Source organism: Oncorhynchus mykiss, chromosome 23 (genome assembly GCF_013265735.2).
Source record: "Oncorhynchus mykiss isolate Arlee chromosome 23, USDA_OmykA_1.1, whole genome shotgun sequence".
In the NCBI taxonomy this organism is placed as follows: domain Eukaryota; kingdom Metazoa; phylum Chordata; class Actinopteri; order Salmoniformes; family Salmonidae; genus Oncorhynchus; species Oncorhynchus mykiss.
Window position 1 is genome coordinate 59,633,762 of NC_048587.1, and position 27,394 is coordinate 59,661,155.

Below are 27,394 nucleotides of genomic sequence, written 5' to 3' on the forward strand. Positions count from 1 at the left end.
CGTCAGAATGTGCGGAGACTACAAGGTCACAGTAAATTGCTGCATACTACCAGAGGAATATCCACTACCAAACGCTGAAGATCTGTTTGCCACTCTAGCTGGGGGGAAGGTTTTCAGTAAGCTGGATCTGTCATTCACTTATCAGCAACTGAAGCTGGATCCAGAGTCAGAACAGTATCTGACCATAAATACACACAAGGGGCTATTCAGATTCAATCGCTTGGCCTATGGAATCTCGACAGCCCCAGCGATATTCCAACACACAATGGATCAGATATTTGACAGTTTAGACAATGTTGTGTGCTTCATGGACCCCATTATCGTGATAGCACCAACCATTGGAGAGCACCTTGTAGTGCTGGATGCACAAGGCCTGCACCCAACCAACAGCAAGGTGGAAGCAATCGCAAATGCACCAGAACCCACAAATATCCCACAAATATCTTTGTATCATTATATCTTTGTGGGTGCTGGTGCATTTGCGATTGCTCCTGAACTATTACGGAAAGTTTGTGGCAAACTTGTCCACATTGTTGCATCCGCTTCACCAACTACTGCAGGCCGATACAAAGTGGAATTGGTCCCCACAATGCGAAGAAGCATTCAAGTCTTGCAAACAGCGTCTGCTAAAGAGCAAGTGGCTTGCCCACTACGACACAGAGACGAAGCTGAGACTCGCGTGTGATGCATCTCTATACGGAGTAGGAGCCGTCATCTCACATGTTCTACCGTCAGGTGAAGAACACCCTATTGCATTTGCATCACGGACTCTGTCACCAAGTGGAAGCCCTGAGCATAATATTCGGAGTGAAGAAGTTTCACCAATAACTCTACAGAAGGAAGTTCCAACTGCTGACTGGCCACAAGCCTCTGTTGGCCGTCCTTGGACCAAAATCAGACATATCAACTGTTGCTGCACTTCGAATGCAACGTTGGGCTCTGATATTGCTAGCCTACGACTACGAGATTGAGTACAGACGTTCCAGTGATCATGCAGATGTACTATCAAGACTGCCATGCAATAGTGACTCCGACTGTGAAGATGATAGAGCAGTCTTCCAGATCTCTCTCATTGACGAACTTCCCATATCTGCTTCAGACATAGCTGAGGAAACGAGGAAAGACCCAGTTCTTTCCAAAGTTTTGGACTAAACATTAGGCGGTTGGCCAACCTTTGTAAATGACGATGACCTTTGTCCATTCATTGACAAGAAAGATCAATTGTCTACTGATCAAAGATGTGTTCTGCTGGGATCAAGTGTGGTGGTACCTCACAAATTCAGAGGAGACTGCTATCTGATCTGCATGAGGGACATCCATGGATCACTCGAATGAAAGCACTCGCCCGCAGTTATCTGTGGTGGCCTGGACTGGATCAGGACATTCAATAGCATGTAGGCCACTGCTCACCTTGTGAAGCTGTTTGCATCAAGCCTGCTGCTGCACCTCTTCATGTGTATATTATTCATGTGTATATTAACGACCTCCTGATCTACTCATCCACCTTGGAGGAGCACATCGCCCACATCCGGGTAGTCCTGGGACGAACCCTGGAGAACCACCTGTACGTCAAAGTGGAGAAGGGCCAGTTCCATCAGTCTCCTTCCTAATCACGCCAGTTTGGCTCATTAACAAGCTAACTTTAAGGAGGTAAACAAGATGGCCAACGTAATATCCAAATATTGTTTGATTTGCTTCTCATCTGTAGTGGTTGTGATAGTAACATTAGTCCAACTGACAACTTTACCAGGACAAGGACTTGTCAAAGTCAAACTCTTTCCAAAAGCCCAATCTCTGATGAAGCAAGCTAAATTACAGATGTTGTTTGATTAGCTAGCTAGCTAACTGATCATGAAAAGCATGCGGTTACTTGCTGTATAACTCTGATAGAGCTAAATGTGGAATAATTGGAAATGCATTACTTGCTTTTACTTATGCAGGAAAATAAAAGTAAGGCAATGTGATGTATCAGAAATGGTGTAATGGAATTATAGTCAAACAAAAATATTGTCACATATATTTAAAAATAGAGTTTATATAGGTTTTATACCAATTTTCTGTATAAATAGCCTCGAAAAACATATGTAACCATAAATGTCTGCGATTTTGCTTTATTGTAAAGCTGTGAGTGCTATTATATGATGCATTATCAGTACTTGTTGTATTTACAGCTTGTCTAAGTCCTATCATCTGATTTCAGCCAGTGTATGGCTGTGAATTGACTTCATTGTGTGAATGGAATGTTGGAATTTTGGCAAAATCTATTTAGAAAAATGTATGGAATCATTCCTCTAAAACTGTCTAGCTAGCTAGCTAAAACATAAAATGCAGATAAATTCTTCACATTCATTGTTTTACACAACATCCTATCACAGCACTGGCAAACCATGGTTGACCAACTCCCTGACCAACATGGCTGACAATTGGACCATCATAAGAAGCTTAATGTCCATTCTAGTATTCTAATTCCTTATTCTATGCACACCACCACCACAACACAATATTGACTCCCAGATGCACACAGTCTGTTTTGTCCATAGAATTAGAATACTAGCATGTGCATTAACCTTCTATGATGGTCCAGTTTATGATGGGATTAAGGTCAGCCATTCTCACGTAGGTGTTCCTCTTGTCCAGGTGGGAGAGGGAGGTGCGGGGTGCAACAGAGATGACATTATCTGTGGATCTGTTTGGGTGGAATGCGAATTGGAGTTGGTCCAGGGTGTTTAGGGTGATGGTGTTGATGTGAGCCATGAGCAGCCTTTCAAAGAATTTCATGACTACAGGTGTGAGTGCTACAGGGTGATAATAATTTAGACAGGTTACCTAGGTGTTCTTGGGCAAAGGAACTATGGTGGTCTGCTTGAAACATGTAGTTATTACAAACTGGGTCAGGGAGAGGTTGAAAATGAGGTTGAAAAAGACACTTGACAACTGGTCAATGCAATGCCCTGGTAATCCCCCTGCGGCCTTGTTTATGTAAACATGTTTAAAGGTCTTACTAACATCGGCTACGGTGAGTGAGATCACACTGTCGTCTGGAACAGCTGTTGCTCTCATGCATTGTTCAGAGTTGCTTGCCTCAACGTGAGCATAGAATGTATTTAGTTCATCTGGTCGGCTTGCATCACTGGGCAGCTCACAGCTGGGTTTCCCTTTATAATCTGTGATCGTTTGCAAGCCCTGAAACATCCGACGAGCGTCAGAGCCGGTGTAGTAGGATTCAATCTTAGTCCTGTATTGTAGGTTTGGGAATATGCTGTGTATACAGTATTACTGGGGTATTTTGAAAAACTGACTTTTTAAAATTCATTTTGGGGGGGGGGGTTGGAGGCACCCCTGCCTCGTGGGGGCTGTGGGAGCTCATGCTACACCACTGCTTATAACTAAGTTAAATATAAATATACAAATTCTAAGATGTGTCAAATAAATTATATCCAGCTCAGGGCTCCAGCTATGCATTTGGTTTGTTAACTTGCTAGCTAAGTGGCTAAATGTCAAGATCAATCTCCTTGGTTACAGCCGATACATTCAATCTCGACCTGGATCACAATCCATGTTGCCTAAATTGTTTTGTGTGTCCCCTGTGACTGTTTGATGGCTCGTCAGAGGTCATAGAGGGATTTCTTATGTGTCCCGCTCCTTGAAAGCAGCTGCTCTAGCCTTTAGGTCATTGCGGATGTTGCCTGTTATCAATGGCTTCTGGTTGGGATATGTACGTACGGTCACTGTGGGTACAACATGGAGGAAGTGATGAGGATATTTGAGAAAGGAGACACAGAAAGGGAGGGAGAGAGAGGTAGATGGGATATCCAGAGACCGCTGTCAGTGTTAGTGGGAGAGTGTGACTGCTCTCTGACACCAGCTGTCTCTGCTGTGGAGGGGGAAACTATCTCTAACTCTCTACCTGACTGACATCCAGATAGGGCAAAAGGAATGGGGAATGAATCACCCAAATGGCTCTGTAGGTTTACCTCAGTGTCCATGTGTTACTCTTTGTGTGTGTGCCTCTCTATTTATGTGTGTGTGTGTGTGTGTATGTGTGTGTGTGTGTGTGTGTGTGTGTGTGTGTGTGTGTAAGACTACACCTTGTGGAACAGCACGGACTGTGAAGAGAGAGACACAGCTTTTGCAAACACATGCTGACACATGCACTCTACACACACACACACGCACACACACACACACACAGACACACACACACACACACACACACACACACACACACACACACACACACACACACACGCTACATTACCAAAAGTATGTGGACACCTGCTTGTCGAATGTCTCATTCAAAAATCATGGTCATTAATATGGAGTTGATTCCCCCTTTGCTGCTGTAACAGCCTCCACTCTTCTGGGAAGGCTTTCCACTAGATGTTGGAGCATTGTTGCGGGGACTTGCTTCCATTCAGACACAAAAGCATTAGTGAGGTCGGGCACTGATGTTGGGCTCGCAGTCGGTGTTCCAATTCATCCCAAAGATGTTGTTGAGGTCAGGGCTCTGTGCAGGACAGTTAAGTTATTCCACACCGATCAACAAACTATTTTAATGTGGACCACACTTTGTGCATGGGGGCATTGTCATGCTGAAACAGGAAAGGGCCTTCCCAAAACTATTGCCACAAAGTTGGAAGCACTGAATCATCTAGAATTTAATTGTATGCTGTAGCGTTAAGATTTCCCTTCACTGGAATCAAGGGACCTAACCCAACCCATGAAAACAGCCCCAGACCATTATTCCTCCTCCACCAAATGTTATAGTTGGCACTATGCATTGGGGCAGGTAGCCTTCTCCTGGCATCCGCCAAACCCATATTCGTCCCTGGGACTGCCAGATGGTGAGGCGTGATTCATCACTCCAGAGAACACGTTTCCACTGCTCCAATGGTGGCGAGCTTTACACCACTCCAGCCGACGCTTGGCATTGTACATGGTGATCTTAGGCTTGTGTGCAGCTGGAAACCCATTTCATGCAGCTCCCGAAAGAACAGTTATTGTGCTGACGTTGCTTCCAGAGGCAGTTTGGAACTCGGTAGAGGGTGTTGCAACCAAGGGCAGACTATTTTTACTCGCTACTCGCTTCAGCACTCGGCGGCCCCGTTCTGTGAGCTTGTGTGGCCTATCACTTCGCAGCTGAGCCGTTGTTGCTCCTAGACATTTCCACTTCACAATAACAGCACTTACCGAGGCAGCTCTTGCAGGGCAAACATTTGACGAACTGACTTCTTGGTTGGAAAGGCGGCATCCTATGACAGTGCCACTTTGAAAGTCACTGAGCTCTTCAGTAAGACTATTCTACTGCTGTCATGCCTGCTCCACTCTCCGTTCTGGTGATCGATGGCGCCAGGCTACCCTTCATTACGCACACCTGTCACCATCATTATGCGCATCATTGCTCACTGGACTCACCTGGTCTCCTTCATTTTGTTGATTGCCTTCCCTATTTCTGTCAGTTTCTCCATTGGTTCCCTGTGTCAGCATTATTGATGTTATTTTTTTCCCCTGTCCAGACGCTGTTCCTGTTCTGTTCCATGTCCATCGTTCATTAAATGTTCTCTCTGTAACTGCTTCTCGTCTACCACCGTCGATCCTTACAACTGCCAGTGTTTGTCTATGGAGATCGCATGGCTGTTTGCTCGATTTTGTGATTGGACCCCAGGAAGAGTAAAACATTTGAATAAATACAAGTGTAGTGTAGTGTGTGTGTGTGTGTGTGTGTGTGTGTGTGTGTGTGTGTGTGTGTGTGTGTGTGTGTACTAAAATATCCATCAAACCTCTATAATGTTCTATGTCCGGCAGATTTGAGAAGAAAGATGATGAGTTCAACGGGTTAAGTAGCCAGTAGATATTTCCCACATTTTTTCTCACATTTGTTTTCTCTGGCCTCCATTGATTTAGTCACCCTAAATCTGGCCATCCTACAAGGGTAAAAACTCCAATAGCTTTTGAATGAGTTATGATGACATGAGGTTTGGAGCATTGGTTAATTTAGAGGAATACCTACACATTTAATATCAAGAGTATTTTACCTATTGGTCCAAATATGCATTAAAAAATATATATATTATTGGACACCATGTTCTTTCTCAACTCTCTCTCTCTCTCTCTCTCTCTCTCTCTACCTCTCTCTCTCTCTCTCTCTCTCTCTCTCTCTCTCTCTCTCTCTCTCTCTCTCTCTCTCTCTCTCTCTCTCTCTCTACCTCTCTCTACCCCTACCTCTACCTCCCCTCAGACAGTAAACACAGTTCAGGGTTCCTCTGGCTGTTCCAGAATTTCACAGCAGAGTGTCATAATGGCTGATCTGAGAGAGGCTTCTCTAAAGACTCAAACATATACAAAAAACTGTCTTCATCATGACTGCTTACAGCATATTAAAGAAGATATGAGAGAGGGATTTAGTTGGCCGAACTACATCGTCAATTCAGTTGTTCTTTAAAAGGAATGTATTTGACTGACAGAATACCAATGCAAAGAACTGACGATGTGTAATTTGGGCAATGTTTAAGGTCAAGCTGGATTCCATATGTCTGTCTGTCTGAGGTGGGTAAGCAGAAAAGTGGCTTACTTGTCAAAATATCACTCTGTCCCTTTAACATTCCCACAAAGTACGACAACCAGAACCACAGACGGATCAACATTCCTCTTCAACACCGATGGTATATCTTACCGCAGGACAGGACCCTGTCTGAGAGAGATCCAAATACACACGCTGACACTGACAGACAGAGATACGTAGCATACTGATGGCTGGCTGGTCTTATAATCGGGGTTAACTACTGATGGTTGGCTGGTCTTATAATAAGGGTTAACTACTGATGGTTGGCTGGTCTTATAATAGGGGTTAACTACTGATGGTTGGCTGGTCTTATAATAGGGGTTAACTACTGATGGTTGGCTGGTCTTATAATAGGGGTTAACTACTGATGGTTGGCTGGTCTTATAATAGGGGTTAACTACTGATGGTTGGCTGGTCTTATAATAAGGGTTAACTACTGATGGTTGGCTGGTCTTATAATAGGGGTTAACTACTGATGGCTGGCTGGTCTTATAATAGGGGTTAACTACTGATGGTTGGCTGGTCTTATAATAGGGGTTAACTACTGATGGTTGGCTGGTCTTATAATAGGGGTTAACTACTGATGGTTGGCTGGTCTTATAATAGGGGTTAACTACTGATGGTTGGCTGGTCTTATAATAAGGGTTAACTACTGATGGTTGGCTGGTCTTATAATAGGGGTTAACTACTGATGGCTGGCTGGTCTTATAATAGGGGTTAACTACTGATGGTTGGCTGGTCTTATAATAGGGGTTAACTACTGATGGTTGGCTGGTCTTATAATAGGGGTTAACTACTGATGGTTGGCTGGTCTTATAATAGGGGTTAACTACTGATGGTTGGCTGGTCTTATAATAAGGGTTAACTACTGATGGTTGGCTGGTCTTATAATAAGGGTTAACTACTGATGGTTGGCTGGTCTTATAATAGGGGTTAACTACTGATGGTTGGCTGGTCTTATAATAGGGGTTAACTACTGATGGTTGGCTGGTCTTATAATAGGGGTTAACTACTGATGGTTGGCTGGTCTTATAATAAGGGTTAACTACTGATGGTTGGCTGGTCTTATAATAAGGGTTAACTACTGATGGTTGGCTGGTCTTATAATAGGGGTTAACTACTGATGGTTGGCTGGTCTTATAATAGGGGTTAACTACTGATGGTTGGCTGGTCTTATAATAGGGGTTAACTACTGATGGTTGGCTGGTCTTATAATAGGGGTTAACTACTGATGGCTGTGGCTATTAGCAGAACAGAATATAACTTATTACAATATCAAATTGACAATTGAGTTGTCTCGTTGAGTAGTAATGACAATACTCTTTATATTGATTCCTGAAAATATCTGACGTGAGACAATGGAAATACAGTACTTATGTATTTTGACAGGAATTAATAGGTTTTGACCTCTAGGATATCCAGTACTATTTCCTCTGTATCCTTACATCATTCACAGCATTATGACTCCATAAAGATCCTCCAGGATCACAAAAGCTTTTTAAGTCAAACTTTTTGCACCCCCCCTCTCCTCTGTTCCCCCTCTCCAGTCTTCCCCTCGCCAGTCATCCCCTCGTCAGTCTTCCCCTCTCCTCTGTTCCCCCTCTCCAGTCTTCCCCTCTCCTCTGTTCCCCCTCTCCAGTCTTCCCCTCTCCTCTGTTCCCCCTCTCCAGTCTTCCCCTCTCCTCTGTTCCCCCTCTCCAGTCTTCCCCTCTCCAGTCTTCACCTCTCCTCTGTTCCCCCTCTCCAGTCTTCCCCTCTCCAGTCTTCACCTCTCCTCTGTTCCCCCTCTCCAGTCTTCCCCTCTCCAGTCTTCACCTCTCCTCTGTTCCCCCTCTCCAGTCTTCCCCTCTTCAATCTTCACCTCTCCTCTGTTCCCCCTCTCCAGTCTTCCCCTCTCCAGTCTTCACCTCTCCTCTGTTCCCCCTCTCCAGTCTTCACCTCTCCTCTGTTCCCCCTCTCCAGTCTTCCCCTCTCCAGTCTTCACCTCTCCTCTGTTCCCCCTCTCCAGTCTTCCCCTCTCCAGTCTTCACCTCTCCTCTGTTCCCCCTCTCCAGTTCACCTCTCCTCTGTTCCCCCTCTCCAGTCTTCCCCTGTCCTCTGTTCCCCCTCTCCAGTCTTCCCCTCTCCAGTCTTCCCCTCTCCTCTGTTCCCCCTCTCCAGTCTTCCCCTCTCCTCTGTTCCCCCTCTCCAGTCTTCCCTCTCTCCTCTGTTCCCCCCTCTCTTCCCACTCCCATCTCATCTCCACCATTCCATACATATTACAGTATGGGACATCCCACAGTGATGTATATGTAAAAGCCTTGGGTTCATACATGTTAACATCAGAAGCCTCCTCCCTAAGTTTCCTTTATTCACTGCTTTAGCACACTCTGATGTCCTAGCCGTGTATGAATCCTGGCTTAGGAAGGCCACCAAAAATGCAGAAATTTCCATCCCCAATGACAACATTTTCCATTAAGACAGAACTGCTAAAGGGGGAGAAATTGCAATCTACTGTAGAAATAGCCTGCAGAGTTCTGTCATACTATTCAGGTCTATGCCCAAACAGTTAAAGCTTCTACTTTTAAAAATCCGTCTCTCCAGAAATAAGTCCCTCACTGTTGTCGCTTGTTATAGACCCCCCTCAGCTCCCAGCTATGCCCTGGACACCATATATGAACTGATTGCCCCCCCATCTATCATCAGAGTTCGTACTGCTAGGTGACCTAAATTGGGTCAACACCCCGGCCATCCTACAATCTAAGCTAGATGCCCTCAATCTCACACAAATTATCAAAGAACCTACCAGGTACAACCCCAAATCTGTAAACATGGGCACCCCCATAGATATCATCCTGACCAACTTGCCCTCTAAATACACCTCTGCTGTTTTCAACCAGGATCTCAGCGTTCACTGCTTCATTGCCTGCATCTGTTATGGGTCCGCAGTCAAACGACCACCCCTCATCACTGTCAAACGCTCCCTAAAACACTTCTGCGAGCAGGCCTTTCTAATCGACCTGGCACGGGTATCCTGGAAGGATAATGACCTCATCCCATCAGTAGAGGATGCCTGGTTATTCTTTAAAAGTGCTTTCCTCACCATCTTAAATAAGCATGCCCCTTTCAAAAAATGTAGAACTAAGGAAAGATATAGCCCTTGGTTCACTCCAGACTTGACTGCCCTTGACCAGCACAAAAACACCCTGTAGTGTACTGCACTAGCACATAATAGTCCCTGCGAAATGCTACTTTTTAGGGAAATCAGGGACCAATATACACAGTCAGTTAGGAAAGCGAAGGCTAGATTTTCCAAACAGAAATTTGCATCCTGCAGCACTAATTCCAAAAAGTTTTGGGACACTGTAAAGTCCATGGAGAATAAGAGCACGTCCTCCCAGCTGACCACTGCAATGAGGCTAGAAAACACTGTCAACACCGATAAATCCACAATAATCGAGAATTTCAATAAGCATTTCTCTATGGCTGGCCATGCTTTCCACCTGGCTACCCCAACCCCGGCCAACAGCTCTGCACCCCCAGCAGCCACTGGCCCAAGCAACCCACCCGATTCTCCTTCACCCAAATCCAGATAGCTGATGTTCTGAAAGAGTTGCAAAATCTGGATCCCTACAAAACAGCTGGGCTAGACAATCTGGACCCTTTCTTCCTAAAACTATCCGCCGCCATTGTTGAAACCCCTACTACTAGTCTGTTCAACCTCTTTCGTATCGTCTGAGATTCCTAAAGATTGGAAAGCGGTCGAGGTCATCCCCCTCTTCAAAGAGGGAGACATTCTAGACCCAAACTGTTACAGACCTATATCTATCCTACCCTGACTTTCTAAAGTCTTTGAAAGCCAAGTGAACAAACAAATCACCGGTCATTTCGAATCCCACCATATCTTCTCCGCTATGCAATCTGGTTTCCAAGCTGGTCACGGGTGCACCTCAACCATGCTCAAGGTCCTAAACGATATCATAACCGCCATCGATAAAAGATAGTACCGTGCAGCCGTCTTCATCGAGCTGGCCAAGGCTTTCGACTCTGTCAATCACCGTATTCTTATCGGCAGACTCAACAGCCTTGGTTTCTCTAATGACTGCCTCGCCTGGTTTACTATTTCTCAGATAGAGTTCAGTGTGTCAAATCGGAGGGCCTGTTGTCTGGACCTCTGGCAGTCTCTAGGGGGTGCCACAGGGTTCAATTCTCGGGCCGACTCTTTTCTCTGTACATATCGATGATGTCGCTCTTGCTGCAGGTGATTATTTGATCCACCTCTACACAAACGACACCATTCTGTACACATCCGGCCCTTCTTTGGACACTGCGTTAACAAACCTCCTAACGAGCTTTAACGCCATACAACACTCCTTCCGTGGCCTCCAACTGCTCTTAAATGCTAGTAAAATGAAATGCATGCTCTTCAACCGATCGCTGCCTGCACCTGCCCGCCCTCTAGCATCACTACTCTGGACGGTTTTGACTTAGAATATTTGGACAACTATAAATACCTAGGTGTCTGGCTAGACTGTAAACTCTTCTTCCAGACTCACATCTCCAATCCAAAATTCAATCTAGAATCGGCTTCCTATTTTGCAACAAATCCCACTTCACTCATGCTGCAAATCTTACTCTCGTAAACTGACTATCCTACCGATCCTTGACTTCGGCGATGTAATTTACAAATAAGCCTCCAACACTCTACTCAGCAAATTGGATGCAGTCTATCACAGTGCCATATACTACCCACCACTGCAACCTGTATGCTCTCGTTGGCTGGTTCTTGCTACATATTCGTCGCCAAACCCACTGGCTCCAGGTAATCTACAAGTCTTTGCTAGGTATAGCTCCGCCTTTTCTCTGCTCACTGGTCACCATAGCAAGACCCACCTGTAGCACACCCTCCAACAGATATATTTCACTGGTCACCCCCAAAGCCAACACCTACTTTGGCCGCCTTTCCTTCCAGTTCTCTGCTTCCAATGACAGACTGGAACGAATTGCAAAAATCACTGAAGTTGGAGACATATCTCACTCACTAACTTTAAGCGTCAGCTGTCAGAGCAGCTTACCGATTGCTGCAGCTGTACACAGCCCATCTGAAAATAGCCCATCCAACCAACTACCTACCTACCTCATCCTCATATTTGTTTTGTTTTTCTGCTCTTTTGCACACCAGTATTTCTACTTGCACATCCTCATCTGCACATATATCACTCCAGTGTAAATTGCTAAATTGTATTTACTTTGCCACTATTGACCTATTTATTGCCTTACCTCCTTACTTCATTTGCACACACTGTATACAGATTTTTCTATTGTGTTATTGACTGTACGTTTGTTTATTCCATGTGTAACTCTGTGTCGTTGTTTTCGTCGCACTACTTTGCTTTATCTTTGCCAGGTTGCAGTTGTAAATGAGAACTTGTTCTCAACTGGCCTACCTGGTTAAATAAAGTTTAAGTAAATAAATGAAATGCCGTCTGGAATCCTAGATCTAAGGGAGGGAAGCGTCTGCTCTGTAAGTCTGATAAATGTTGTCATTAGGGAAGTTAAGATTCTTGTCTGGCTTGGTTATTATTGTAAAAGAGAATGGACAAATCTCAATCTACCTGATGAAAAGGTTAAAAAAATATATCAAATTGGTGGAAGTCTTTTAGTTACCCTTCTTGTAGATATTTTCTCTCATCCATAACACTGATTAACACTGATTATCCATAACACTGATTAACACTGATTATCCATAACACTGATTATTCATCCCAGTCATCTAACACTGATTATTCATCCCAGTCCTCTAACACCGAGTTGCACTCGTATTGTATCATAATCACTTACTTATAGAAGCGTGTATCGATTGACATGTTCTTTCAGTAACAACATTAGTTATTCAGGTATGCTTGTGTTATTGATTGATTGGTTTTTCCATAGGCAGTGAAAATGTAACCCTACATAGCTAACTGAATCATGTCTCCCTCATTCTTGCTTTGAACTGTGGATTTGTACCTCTTTCTTCCATCGCATTGAGCCAGTTAGCTAAACCTAGCAATAACTCACATCACACACTCATACAATAACTCACATCTCACACACACACACACACACACACACACACACACACACTCATACAATAACTCACATTATGTAACTGAAGTTAAGAATAGCATAGTTTTTCAGATTCACTGTTCAGAAGCTTTACAAAGTATTTGTTGGGTTGAGCCACAAGATCCACCTACCAGATCCAGTTAGTTTAAAGATGGTGAAGAATGATGAAGAAGAGACATCTAAACACATGGGAGGCCCTACTGTACATTAAATACTTCCATGTTGGTTCACATCATTTGTCTGAAGAAGCAGAAAAAAATGGATCATGCTGTTAAAAGCAAAACAATACTTAATGTCCTACGATCAGTAGATGACGTTGATAGCACAAAATGTTTAATTATATTGAATATTTGAAGGATAGCATTGCAACATCAAAGCCATAAACGAAATAACCAAAGCTTGAAGCAGTTATATGAAAGTTTTATGCGTCCTTGGCCTGCAGTGAGTAGTCAACACATTACTCCAGCTTCTCTTTCTCAGAACTCCTCTGATGTAAGGAGGGGAACTGTACAACCTAAGAGTAGGGGGGAAAGAACTGGTATGCCGACTTGAAAGGTCTGTGTGTGTGTGTGTGTGTGTGTGTGTGTGTGTGTGTGTGTGTGTGTGTGTGTGTGTGTGTGTGTGTGTATGCCAACTCTGAACTTAGCATGCCTGGTGTCTGTAGTGTGTTGTCTCTCACAACCTTGGACCCTGAAGGTCATCCATACATAATAACCAATTATTACCGGCCGAGGTTCTGTCCTGATTCTCCAGTATGATGCGATTTTGAGTGTAATTTTCCTTTAATGTTTGCTGGGTGCTATTAGGATCTGAGGAAGTACAGATGTAGGATTTTAATTTGAGCCAGTTTGCTACAGCAGGAAAATAATCTTGCAGCAACAGGAAATGTGAATTTATGAATTTTTCGTAAGAGAAAATCATGTCTGAAATTTCAAAGTGGAAATTACAAACTTCAGATGCCTTTTAAACCCCGCATTAACCTTTTAAACCCCGCATGCGGGAGCGTAATCATCGACTGACACTAATTAGCGTAACGCAACGGACATTAATATTCCTAGAAAATATTCCTATTCATGAAAATCACAAATGAAATATATTGAGACACAGCTTAGCCTTTTGTTAATCACCCTGTCATCTCAGATTTTCAAAATATGCTTTACAGCCAAAGCTAGACAAGCATTTGTGTAAGTTTATCGATAGCCTAGCATAGCATTTTGTCCAGCTAGCAGCAGGTAACTTGGTCACTGAAATAAAAAAAGCAATCAAATTAAATCGTTTACCTTTGATGAGCTTCGGATGTATTCACTCACGAGACTCCCAGTTAGATAGAAAATGTTCCTTTTTTCCAAAAATATTATTTTTGTAGGTGAAATAGCTCCGTTTGTTCTTCAAGTTTGGCTGAGAAATCGCCCGGAAATTGCAGTCACGAAAACGCCTAAAAATATTCCAAATTAGCTCCATAATATCGACAGAAACATGGCAAACGTTGTTTATAATTAATCCTCAAGGTGTTTTTCAAATATCTATTCGATAATATATCCACCGGGACAATTCGTTTTTCAGTAGGACCGATTGGAATAATGGCTACCTTTGTATTTTACACGAGAGTCACTCTGGGAGCCATCAGGTGACCACTTGTGCAATGTAGCCGCTTACGGGTATTCAAATCAAATCAAATCAAATTTTATTTGTCACATACACATGGTTAGCAGATGTTAATGCGAGTGTAGCGAAATGCTTGTGCTTCTAGTTCCGACAATGCAGTAATAACAAGTAATCTAACTAACAATTCCAAAACTACTGTCTTGTACACAGTGTAAGGGGATAAAGAATATGTACATAAGGATATATGAATGAGTGATGGTACAGAGCAGCATAGGCAAGATACAGTAGATGGTATCGAGTACAGTATATACATATGAGATGAGTATGTAAACAAAGTGGCATAGTTAAAGTGGCTAGTGATACATGTATTACATAAGGATACAGTCGATGATATAGAGTACAGTGTATATACATACGTATGCATATGAGATGAATAATGTAGGGTAAGTAACATCATATAAGGTAGCATTGTTTAAAGTGGCTAGTGATATATTTACATCATTTCCCATCAATTCCCATTATTAAAGTGGCTGGAGTTGAGTCAGTGTCAGTGTGTTGGCAGCAGCCACTCAGTGTTAGTGGTGGCTGTTTAACAGACTGATGGCCTTGAGATAGAAGCTGTTTTTCAGTCTCTCGGTCCCAGCTTTGATGCACCTGTACTGACCTCGCCTTCTGGATGATAGCGGGGTGAACAGGCAGTGGCTCGGGTGGTTGATGTCCTTGATGATCTTTTTGGCCTTCCTGTGACATCGGGTGGTGTAGGTGTCCTGGAGGGCAGGTAGTTTGCCCCCGGTGATGCGTTGTGCAGACCTCACTACCCTCTGGAGAGCCTTACGGTTGAGGGCGGAGCAGTTGCCGTACCAGGCGGTGATACAGCCCGCCAGGATGCTCTCAATTGTGCATCTGTAGAAGTTTGTGAGTGCTTTTGGTGACAAGCCAAATTTCTTCAGCCTCCTGAGGTTGAAGAGGCGCTGCTGCGCCTTCTTCACGATGCTGTCTGTGTGAGTGGACCAATTCAGTTTGTCTGTGATGTGTATGCCGAGGAACTTAAAACTTACTACCCTCTCCACTACTGTTCCATCGATGTGGATAGGGGGGTGTTCCCTCTGCTGTTTCCTGTTTCTTCAACATAAATGCGTAAAACTACGTCACAATGCTGTAGACACCTTCGGGAATACGGAGAAAGAGTAATTGATAGCCCATTCACTACTCAAAAGGGACGCATTGGAACGCAGTGCTTTCAAAACATGAGGCACTTCCCGATTGGATGTTTCTCAGGCTTTCACCTGCAACATCAGTTCTGTTATACTCACAGACAATATTTTTACAGTTTTGGAAACTTTAGAGTGTTTTCTATCCTAAGCTGTCAATTATATGCATATTCTAGCATCTTGTCCTGACAAAATATCCCGTTTACTACGGGAACGTTATTTTTCCAAAAATGACATTACTGCCCCCTAGTCACAAAAGGTTTTAAAACCTCAAATACACTACAAGTTTCTCCTGCAACATGATCAAATTAAGATGCCACATCTGTAGAGGTTAAGCATCCATTTTTCACTTTCACACATAAAAATGGACTGCAGACTGCAGGTGGGGTGACTGACCTCCTGCAGAGCTTGAGTGTATGAGAGAGAGAGAGACAGCAAGGTAGCGTGTGTGTGTGTCAGTGAACTGTCATGTCCTAGCGTTCCTCACACAGCTGGGTATTGTCCCTGGTTCTCCAGTCAGGAGGGTCTGCTACAGCATCAACATCCAAACCAGGATAGATTAAATAAATGTGTGTGCATGCCCACATGTGTGGGTGTGTGAGCGATTTAAATAAATAAACCCTGATATATATATATATATAAGACTAGCCAGCCCTACTAGTGTTTGACTCATTTTCAAATCCAAACACTTCTGACTCATTCGCATCGGGGCATATTCACTCATCAATCCTCAGAAAGGTCAGCTGAAGCCCTGGTCACTTTTTATAAATAAGTCCTGATACAGAGTTAGGGCTAGGCAGCAAACTAGTGTTTGACTCATCTTCAGGCCAAACACTTCTGACTCTTTCCCATCATTTCAGGATGTTTACTGGTATACTATCAAATCAAATCAAATGTATTCATATAGCCCTTCGTACATCAGCTGATATCTCAAAGTGCTGTACAGAAACCTAGCCTAAAACCCCAAACAGCAAGCAATGCAGATGTAGAAGCACGGTGGCTAGGAAAAACTCCCTAGAAAGGCCAAAACCTAGGAATAAACCTATAGAGAGGAACCAGGCTATGTGGGGTGGCCAGTCCTCTTCTGGCTGTGCCGGGTGGAGATTATAACAGAACATGGCCAAGATGTTCAAATGTTCATAAATGACCAGCATGGTCCAATAATAATAAGGCAGAACAGTTGAAACTGGAGCAGCAGCACGGCCAGGTGGACTGGGGACAGCAAGGAGTCATCATGTCAGGTAGTCCTGAGGCATGGTCCTAGGGCTCAGGTCCTCCAAGAGAGAGAAAGAAAGAGAGAATTAGAGAGAGCACACTTAAATTCACACAGGACACCGAATAGGACAGGAGAAGTACTCCAGATATAACAAACTGACCCTAGCCCCCCGACACATAAACTACTGCAGCATAAATACTGGAGGCTGAGACAGGAGGGGTCAGGAGACACTGTGGCCCCATCCGAGGACACCCCCGGACAGGGCCAAACAGGAAGGATATACTATAGGCCTATTATTCACATATCAGGATGTTTACTGGTATACTATAGGCCTATTATTCACATATCAGGATGTTTACTGGTGTACTATAGGCCTTATTCACATATCAGGATGTTTACTGGTATACTATAGGCCTTATTCACATATCAGGATGTTTACTGGTGTACTATAGGCCTTATTCACATATCAGGATGTTTACTGGTGTACTATAGGCCTTATTCACATATCAGGATGTTTACTGGTATACTATAGGCCTATTATTCACATATCAGGATGTTTACTGGTGTACTATAGGCCTTATTCACATATCAGGATGTTTACTGGTATACTATAGGCCTATTATTCACATATCAGGATGTTTACTGGTATACTATAGGCCTTATTCACATATCAGGATGTTTACTGGTATACTATAGGCCTTATTCACATATCAGGATGTTTACTGGTATACTATAGGCCTTTTATTCACATTATATTACGATGTCTACTTGCACAAATTAACATTCAATTATCTGGCAACAGCTCTGGTGGACATTCCTGCAGTCAGCATGCCAATTGTGCGCTCCCACAAAACTTGACACATCTCTGGCATTGTGTTGTATGACAAAACTGCACATTTTACAGTGGCCTTTAATTGCCCCCAACACAAGGTGCCGTTTAATCAGTTTCTTGAGAAACGCTCACTAACAGGAACATTTCGGGGATCTTTTATTTCAGCTCATGAAACACACCAACACTTTACATGTTGCATTTCTATTTTTGTTCAGTGTAAGGGGGTGTTCCCTCTGCTGCTTGCCCCTGATCATAGATCTAGGGTTGTACCCAATCCTAATGCTAACTCTATCTTCCTCTCTCTCTTTGTCTCTCTCTCCCCCACACCGCTCACACACAGGCACACAATTAAGTTTTTACATTAGTGTTGTCATGAGGCTCTTATTTGGTTACTTTTTTCAGTTCTGTTCTTAAATTCTTGGTAATGTTGTTACCACTTTGAATACATTTATTTTTATGTACAAATATATTGTTTTTCTTACATTTATATTTCAGGGAGAATTTCCTGCCACAATAGTTGCCAGGTTTATGCTGTAATTTTGCTTTATAGCAGAGATTATGCAATACTATTTTACTTACTGTTAAACATTACATTATCTCTGTACATGTATAGCAGAAATGCTGTAATATATTTGAGTCCTATTTTCCTTACTGTAAATACATATTACAGCATCTCTGCTGTAATGCAAAATTACAGTATTAAACTGGCAACTTTGGTGCCAATATAATTCTGTAAATGGACAGGGAAAAGTTTTACAGCATAGCTAAGATTGCCAGCCAGCTATGTTTGCAAGCCAGCTATGTTAGCTAGCCAGCTATGTTAGCTAGTTGAGTCTATTTTGCTGAGCTCCCCAACAACTCCATTCAGATTGACCTAACGGTCGTTGCTCATTACAGCCTACTACTTCTCATTTTGCTAACTTAATTCTGTGTTTGTAATTTCATTATGCACTGATTAGAGATCTCCCACTTCACGTTGCTACACATGGAGCCTCTGACTGTAGTGCGCACCACTTTTGTTGGCCGACAATAACAATAAACTACATGCATGAAACTGTAACGATCGTCTGTGGTGGAAGAAGGTGAGGACCAAAGCGCAGCGTTGTAAGTGTTCATGTTATTTAATAAAGTAATGAACACTGAACAAAACAATAAACGACAAACAAACAGTCCTGTAAGGTGAATGGAAAAAACACTAAACAGGAAATAATCACCCACAAATCACAGGTGGGAAAAGGCTACCTAAGTAACGAACGACACCTGCCTCTGATAGAGAACCATACCAGGCCAAACACAAAACCACAACATAGAGAAAAGAACATAGACTACCCACCCCAACTCACACCCTGACCAAACTAAACAAAGACATAAAAAAGGAACTAAGGTCAGAACGAGTCAGTACCCCCCCCCCCCCCCCCCCCCCCCCCCCCCCCCCCCCCCCCCCCCAAAGGTGCGGGCTCCGGCAACAAAACCTGAACCTATAGGGGAGGGTCTGGGTGGGCGTCTGTCCGCGGTGGCGGCTCTGGCGCAGGACGTGGACCCCACTTCACCATAGTCTTTGTCCGCCTCTTAACCCGCCTCCGTGACCTCTTTAGAGCTGCGACCCTTGTCGTCAACCTCAGACTGGGGACCCTAGCAGCAGCCCCGAATGGACAGGAGATTCCGGCAGCAACGGACTGACGGGAGACTCCGGCAGCACCGGAGTGGAGGGCGATTCTGGCAGCACCGGAGTGAAGGGCGGCTCTCTCACTCTAGCCCTGGCCGATGTGAGGCGCTGCGATGTAGCGTACCGGGCTATGCCTGCGCACTGGGGACACTGTGCGCCTCATGGCTTAACACGGTGCCCGGTCCACCTCTCTCCACGGTAAGCACGGGGAGTTGGCTCAGGTCTCCTACCTGACTTAGCCACACTTAGCCACACTACCTGTTATGTTTGACAAAAAAAATCTTGTGAAAGCCTAATTACACATGACGAACTATGGTTGTCAATTGATTCCTTTTAGATGGGGAAAACGCCAGGTCTCGATGGCATTCTAATAGAGATACCATATATCATACTTTTTATGAACTACTTCAAAATCCATTACTATCATGTTTTAATTGCTCATATATAAATGGCAAACTATCGGACACACATAAAGAGGGCCTGATCGCTCTCCTACTGGAGCAGAATCCAGGGGGTACTACAGAGACCCAGGCTCTTGAAAAGCGACTCAAAAATATTTGAAAAATGTATTGATAATAGAATAAAAAAAGGTACAAGCCTGTACATAAACAAATATTCCAAAACATGTATCCTGTTTGCAATGAGGCACTAAAGTAATATTGCAAAGAATGTGGCAAAGAAATTCACTTTTTGTCCTAACTACAAAGCATTATCCAACAAAACACAGCACTGAGTACCACTCTTCATATTTTCATGCATGGTGGTAGATGCATCATGTTATCTGTATGCTTGTTATCGGCAAGTGTTTTTTAGCGTAAAAAGAAAAGGATTAGAGCTAAGCACAGGCAAAGTCCTAGAGGAAAACCTGCTTCAGTTTGCTTTCCAACAGACACCGGGAGACAAATCCACTTTTCAGCAGGACAATAACTTAAAACGCAAGGCCAAATATACTTACCAAGACGACAGTGAATGTTCCTGAGTGGCAAGTTACAGTTTTGACTTAAATCGGCTTGAAAATCTATGACAAAAATTGAAACTGGCTGTATAGCAATGATCAACAACCAACTGAAGAGAACTGAAACATGTCACATGCCACATCGATCGGGAGCGTTGGAAAATAAATGTACACATACATGTTATTCAATTGTTTAATCGAAACTGATTGCGCGAGCCAACGAGCGTCTGTGTAGCCAGTCGCTAAAGTAGACCTTGGTTCTATTTTTCACGCTTGACGTGCTGCAAGTCCCACCTCTCCCATCTTTTCATTGGTTTTTAGAAGCATATTTCCACGTGGGTGATTGAAATATTAACTGAGGTCCACACTCTTGTACAGTTGGTGGTAGTAATGCACCTTGAAGTTGGTTGCCAACCACCATATAAAGTCCAAAGAAGAAGAAGAAGAAGAAGAAGAAGACTGAACTAGGGGAGATTATTAGAAACGAACTCGGTTTACCGTTTTATCTGTGGATTCATTGTCAGAGTAGAGGACCTTGTGCATTTCAGGTAAAATAACAAACCAATGTTTATATCCCAGGACAAATGAGCTAGCCACAACAAGCTAGCTAGTTAAATTGCCATGAATGTTCCATGCGTTTCAACCTGTCCCCAAATTATGTAGATTTAAATTTGATATTTCAACCTGCGTGTCCTGATCGTGTCTAGTCAGCATGTAAGGCAGTGGTATCAAACTAATCACTCTAAAGGCTGGTTTAAAGTTGTCGCAGTGACATCATGTACATTCTATTGTCATCCGACATCTAACTTGTCGTTGTTGTTATGAAAAAGTATAATGACAAAACGACAGCCTCTGCATGACATCAGCAGCCCGGTGCTCCAAATAGCATACTGCCTCTATTTGAACACCAATAAACTCATCTAAAATGAATTGAATAGATGACAACCTAGCAAGCCAGGCAACTAAAAACACGTTTAAAAAAAAAATGCTTTGGTTCGCTAGCTAGCCAGTAATGACCATAGTACAGCTGACAATGTCTTAACTTTAGCTAGTTTTTATTCATTACTACAGGAAAATAAACCGCCCCAGAACAACACCATTATTCTAAGGTAAAATGTCTTACGGTTGTGAGAGTGAGGAAATTAAAGCAGGTCATTCTATCAGAGAATTGTAGAACTCCTGCACCGTCTTGTCACAGATGGATTTGGTCTTGTTGCTGTAGCAGCCCAGCAAGTGTTCTTGGCCGCTGAGAGGGAACCAAGATGGCGTCTCAGTTTCTCTCCAGACTTGAGCTTGCCCATTGCAATAGAAAAGTCCCAAAAGTGCAAACCCTGCCCACCTGGCACTGTAGGTAAGCTAACATTTGTTGAGACATTTGAAAGATTTCAAATTGTATTTGAACCCAGGTCTGCTCTGTTTCTAATCAAGAAGGAGAGCACACAAACTCTTGGCATGAGGCAGAGTTAGAGTCAGAGCTGACTCTTTAAATGACTCTTTAAATCTTCTGTTTACTCTTGAAACCGCTTTGTATTCAGTTTATGGTAAGACAATAACGTACCAGTGTCCATCTTCTGAGCTGGGTAGACTTTATAGACATCTGTAGTTCATAGTGAAGATGTTGTAATGAGATTACAAGTGATCATATCCATTCTTTTACTCAGATCAGATCTGTTCTTGATGCCCCATGCAAAGACATTCCAGGGTACAATAGTGCTTTGTTCATCTTAAATATCTTTAGAAGAATACTGTGATGATACTGCAGGGTCTGATCATCTTAAATATATATAGAAGAATACTGTGAAGATACTGCAGGGTCTCTGTTTTCTTTGTTCATCTTTATAAATGTGTTTTATAAGTATAGTATATAAGTAAGTACTGTAAGGTCAACAAGCATCCTGAAGTTGTTATATGGACTCTTTCTTGGGTAAATATTTTTTACAACATTTACTGGGAATTTACTGGGAAAGGTACATGGAAATGGAATGTTGTGGATATTGTTTTTTGTAAATAGCTTATGCCGTTGGAAATATATTTAAAAGTAAACAGTCTTAATCATTTTGCTTTCACTTTCAAACATGGAAAATAGCCAGTAAACATTATACTGTATGTAGCTGATGTTTTATTTATTCTGCCTTTTGGGGAGAGAATGTTTGTGGTAAATGTAAACAGTTTCTGCTTCAGCTAGAATGCAGTAACACATTTTATAATAGTGCTCTGAAATGAACAAGAGTACACAAAACAACATCCCTTTGGAGAGTATTTTGAGATAAATGACAGTTCTTACAGTTTATTTTTCTCTCAAATAAGGCACCCTATTTCTTAAATAGTACAATACTTTTGACGAGGGCCCATAGAGGCTTCAGGTTTCTGATTTTAGCAGGAGAAGAAAGCATTGACCCCTCATCTATCCCTCTTCCATCTTCTGCGTGCAGTGGTGTCAAATACTTAAGCAAAAATACTTTAAAGTACTACTTAAGTAGTTTTTGGGGGTATCTGTATATTACTTTATCATTTATATTTTTGACAACTTTTACTTCACTACATTCCTAAAGAAAATAATGTACTTTTTACTCCATACATTTTCCCTGACACCCTAAAGTACTCGTTACATTTTGAATGCTTACAGGACAGGAAAAAGGACAAATCCACGCACATCCCTGGTTATCCTCTGATCTGGTGGACTCATTAAACACAAATGCTCTATTTGTAAAGATGTCTGTGCCCCTGGCTTTCCGTAATTTATTGGTTTGCTTAAGCAATTTGAAATGATTTATACTTTAACTTTTGATACTTAAGTATATTTGAGCAATTACATTTACTTTTGATACTTTGGTATACAGATTTTAAACCAAATACTTTTAGACTTTCAAGTAATATTTTACTTGGTGACATTCACTTTTTCTATTAAGGTAGAAACAGTAGTAGAACAACAAATAGTATGACAATTGGGTACTTTTTCCACCTGTGTGTGTGTGTGTGTGTGTGTGTGGGTGGGTGGGTGGGTGGGTGGGTGGGTGGTAGTTGCACCATAGACCATAGAGATTACCTTGTCCAAGCGAGGATAATTCTGTGTTACCCTTGTGAGCGTTGGAAGTTCTGGAACACGTCATCAATTTCCTGTGTGTCAAGTTCATTGATCTAGTCATCTTTCTTCTCAATTTCCTGTGTGTCAAGTTCATTTATCTTGTCATCTTTCTTCTCAATTTCCTGTGTGTCAAGTTCATTTATCTAGTCATCTTTCTTCTCAATTTCCTGTGTGTCAAGTTCATTTATCTAGTCATCTTTCTTCTCAATTTCCTGTGTGTCAAGTTCATTTATCTAGTCATCTTTCTTCTCAATTTCCTGTGTGTCAAGTTCATTTATCTAGTCATCTTTCTTCTCAATTTCCTGTGTGTCAAGTTCATTTATCTAGTCATCTTTCTTCTCAATTTCCTGTGTGTCAAGTTCATTTATCTAGTCATCTTTCTCCTCAATTTCCTGTGTGTCAAGTTCATTTATCTAGTCATCTTTCTTCTCAATTTCCTGTGTGTCAAGTTCATTTATCTAGTCATCTTTCTTCTCAATTTCCTGTGTGTCAAGTTAATTTATCTAGTCATCTTTCTTCTCAATTTCCTGTGTGTCAAGTTCATTTATCTAGTCATCTTTCTTCTCAATTTCCTGTGTGTCAAGTTAATTTATCTAGTCATCTTTCTCCTCAATTTCCTATGATGGAACACTTGATGGTCAAGTCTTTTAAGTGGACTAAATTGTATCAACTTTATTTATTAACTGATTCCATTATGTGTGATCACTGGTAGGCTTGGATAAAGTCAAATCTGTCAACCAACCAGTAAAGAGAACATATGTCTTGCATTCCAGGATTATCAAAACAACATCATGTCAGGGTTGTTTTTGAAAGAAAAACGTCTTGTTCATTCATGTCCAAATGTTTTTGTTTGTAGTTTTGTATATGTAGGATACAAATAAACCTTTTATGAATAAACTGGTCTTTGGACCTAAACACTGCTTAGAAAACCCCCAGAAGAGTAGATTATAGTACAATACTCTAGAAAGGCATTGGAATTATGGAATTGAATCATTGCTGTCTTTCTCACATGCACTCCCCCAACAAATCCATCCTCCAAGTGCAGTTGGAGCATCACGGACAACACAGAACCACGTCCACATCTCTGTAAAGAAAGAAGAAAAATGGGTTTCAGTTGCTACGTGTAACATTTATGGGGTCACTTAGCACTTTCCACACTGTTCTCATCAAAGAGGAATGAGGTGAACACACACACACACACACATGAAACCATTTCAGGGTCGACCACCACACCCTCTCACCACAGGCTGCTGTAGAGCACGATTTAATCATTGTTGCGCTCTTTACTACTTGAGCACTTCTGGTGAACCTTCCTCCTGTAGAGACATCTGATCTGTGCCCAGGTTCATTCGCAGCTAGCACATTTGGTTCACTGGAAGTTGTGGGAACATATGTTTTTGGTTTCCCAAACAAATGCAAACGCATTTCTTTTCTATTGCGTCACGGCATCAGTGAGATTTGAAACTACTATCTTCTATTCTCTGTCCATGGAATTAGTCCACTGCTCCACCAGGATGGAACAAGTATGCCAATGTTTTTTTTTTTACTAATACAAAGCTGTTCATTTGAGTCTATTCAAACAGACCTAATTTCAAAGGAAACAAGCACTCATTAAGATTAGGCATGGCCAATTACTGGCGCAGCCAACACACCTGAACACACTTAGATAGTGTTGTTGTTTCTGCTAGGGGAAAAGAGAGGCCAATTCCATTTCCCTACTCTGACAGATTCTGTCACCTGTGTGTCACAACACTGAGACCTCTCAACCAAACCCATCTGATTTACAGTATGGCGGTACTGTCTGAAGTGCCTAGTGAACATTTTTGCGAGGTTCTTGTGTATTTTACACAATACCTGCTCGTTTTATCTACGATTCCATACATTGGTTTGCAACAGATGGGCAGATTTTTACGTGGCAATGTAGGGAGGGAAGTTTAAAGGCCTTTCATAGCCTGAGACATAATACTGTTCATAAAAGATAGATACCCACACACTTTTCAATGCTCCTGCAGTTTTTACAGAGGACCTTTTGTACCCTGCACCTGACAGTAACTGGATGTTCTACACTATCTCTAAACTAACACAGTCTATCCCCCAGTCTCAGAGTCAACCTGACAGTAACTGAATGTGCTACACTATCTCTAAACTAACACAGTCTATCCCCCAGTCTCAGAGTCAACCTGACAGTAACTGGATGTTCTACACTATCTCTAAACTAACACAGTCTATCCCCCAGTCTCAGAGTCAACCTGACAGTAACTGGATGTTCTACACTATCTCTAAACTAACACAGTCTATCCCCCAGTCTCAGAGTCAACCTGACAGTTACTGGATGTTCTACACTATCTCTAAACTAACACAGTCTATCCCCCAGTCTCAGAGTCAACCTGACAGTTACTGAATGTGCTACACTATCTCTAAACTAACACAGTCTATCCCCCAGTCTCAGAGTCAACCTGACAGTTACTGGATGTTCTACACTATCTCTAAACTAACACAGTCTATCCCCTTTCCAGAGTCAACCTGACAGTTACTGGATGTTCTACACTATCTCTAAACTAACACAGTCTATCCCCCAGTCTCAGAGTCAACCTGACAGTAACTGGATGTTCTACACTATCTCTAAACTAACACAGTCTATCCCCTTTCCAGAGTCAACCTGACAGTAACTGGATGTTCTACACTATCTCTAAACTAACACTATCTATCCCCTTTCCAGAGTCAACCTGACAGTAACTGGATGTTCTACACTATCTCTAAACTAACACTATCTATCCCCTTTCCAGAGTCAACCTGACAGTTACTGGATGTTCTACACTATCTCTAAACTAACACAGTCTATCCCCTTTCCAGAGTCAACCTGACAGTAACTGGATGTTCTACACTATCTCTAAACTAACACTATCTATCCCCTTTCCAGAGTCAACCTGACAGTAACTGGATGTTCTACACTATCTCTAAACTAACACAGTCTATCCCCCAGTCTCAGAGTCAACCTGACAGTAACTGAATGTGCTACACTATCTCTAAACTAACACAGTCTATCCCCCAGTCTCAGAGTCAACCTGACAGTAACTGGATGTTCTACACTATCTCTAAACTAACACTATCTATCCCCCAGTCTCAGAGTCAACCTGACAGTTACTGGATGTTCTACACTATCTCTAAACTAACACAGTCTATCCCCCAGTCTCAGAGTCAACCTGACAGTAACTGAATGTGCTACACTATCTCTAAACTAACACAGTCTATCCCCCAGTCTCAGAGTCAACCTGACAGTAACTGGATGTTCTACACTATCTCTAAACTAACACTATCTATCCCCTTTCCAGAGTCAACCTGACAGTTACTGGATGTTCTACACTATCTCTAAACTAACACAGTCTATCCCCCAGTCTCAGAGTCAACCTGACAGTAACTGAATGTGCTACACTATCTCTAAACTAACACTATCTATCCCCCAGTCTCAGAGTCAACCTGACAGTTACTGGATGTTCTACACTATCTCTAAACTAACACAGTCTATCCCCCAGTCTCAGAGTCAACCTGACAGTAACTGAATGTGCTACACTATCTCTAAACTAACACAGTCTATCCCCCAGTCTCAGAGTCAACCTGACAGTTACTGGATGTTCTACACTATCTCTAAACTAACACAGTCTATCCCCCAGTCTCAGAGTCAACCTGACAGTAACTGAATGTGCTACACTATCTCTAAACTAACACTATCTATCCCCCAGTCTCAGAGTCAACCTGACAGTTACTGGATGTTCTACACTATCTCTAAACTAACACAGTCTATCCCCCAGTCTCAGAGTCAACCTGACAGTAACTGGATGTTCTACACTATCTCTAAACTAACACAGTCTATCCCCCAGTCTCAGAGTCAACCTGACAGTAACTGGATGTTCTACACTATCTCTAAACTAACACAGTCTATCCCCCAGTCTCAGAGTCAACCTGACAGTAACTGAATGTTCTACACTATCTCTAAACTAACACAGTCTATCCCCCAGTCTCAGAGTCAACCTGACAGTAACTGAATGTTCTACACTATCTCTAAACTAACACAGTCTATCCCCCAGTCTCAGAGTCAACCTGACAGTTACTGAATGTGCTACACTATCTCTAAACTAACACAGTCTATCCCCCAGTCTCAGAGTCAACCTGACAGT